The sequence below is a fragment of the Ochotona curzoniae genome, unplaced genomic scaffold (assembly GCF_017591425.1).
Source record: "Ochotona curzoniae isolate NIBS_2020 unplaced genomic scaffold, NIBS_Ocur_1.0 scaffold_1852, whole genome shotgun sequence".
Taxonomy (NCBI): Eukaryota; Metazoa; Chordata; class Mammalia; order Lagomorpha; family Ochotonidae; genus Ochotona; species Ochotona curzoniae.
In genome coordinates, this window is record NW_024467087.1 from 25,588,280 (window position 1) to 25,589,436 (window position 1,157).

General features: G+C 48.1%; 1 pseudogene; it reads left to right on the plus strand.

Moving 5' to 3' along the window:
- The first annotated feature begins 408 nt into the window (after positions 1-408).
- On the plus strand, positions 409-831 carry LOC121169418 (annotated as a pseudogene).
- The last annotated feature ends 326 nt before the right edge of the window (positions 832-1,157 follow it).

The following is a 1,157-nucleotide window of genomic DNA, read 5'->3' on the forward strand; positions in this document are numbered from 1 at the left end:
TCTCATCCAGAAAGCACAGAGAAAGATAATTGGAAACAAAATCAAGAATATATCAGAGCTACAGGGCAATAGCAAAATGTCCATTTTTCAAGTCATTGGTTTCTTAGAAAGTATATGGTCCAAAATAAATGCATGAAGAAATTATGGCTGAAAAATCACCACAATTCCACTGAAGACATAAATTGCAAATTTTGAAAAGTTTGGTGGAAATACCCAAAAAGGTAAACTACAAGAAACCAATATATCATTAAACTGGAGCAAAAATAACAATAGCAAAAATTAAAATAGGGTAATTTTCAAAAGACTAATTTCCTTATTTATTTGAAAAGCACAGTGGAGTGTGCTCTGCGGGTTCCCGCTGGCGGAAGCGGCAGGCGAAGCGGGTGTCCTTCGCGAAGCAGAGTGACCATGGTGGCCCGAGTGTGGGCGCTGATGAGGTTCCTCCTCAAGGGCAGCGTGGCCGGGGCCGCCGTGTACCTGGCGTACGACCAGGATCTGCTGGGTTCCAGTGACAGGGGCGAGGCGGCCCTCCACAATGCCGAGGAGCTGGTGCCCCCAGCCACGTACCAGTTCAGCCAGTACGTTTGCCAGCAGACGGGCCTGCAAATGCCGTAGCTTCCAGCTCTTCCAAAGATTAACTTCCCCATCCAGGACACCTGGAACTCAGGCATCCCGAGGGTCATGTCGGCGCTGTTCACCGCCCCCCGCCAAGGCCCACGAGTACTCCAGGCAGGGCTGGGAGTACGTGAAGGAACGCATCAAGTAGTGGACGGCTGCCTGGAGACCGGGACCCCAAACCCCACAGAGGCAGCTCACGGCCTGGCCTGGCCCAATAAAAGGCCTTTGCAAGTAAAAAAAAAAAAAAAAGAAGAAAGAAAAAAGAAAGAAAGAAAGAAAAGAAAAGCACAGTGACAGAAAGAAGGAGAGACAGAGATTTTCCATTTGCTAGTTCCGTCCTCAATGGCTATAGCAGGACTGAAACAGACACTCCACACTGGGCTCCCACATGCATGGTAGCACTCCAAGTTTTTCAGCCATCATCTGCTGCCTTCACAGATGTATTAACGGGAAGCTGGATAGGAAGCAGAACAAACAGGACTTGAAATCACACTTCAATTTGGGGTTCAAGCATTGAGAGTTGTAGCATAACCTGCCAC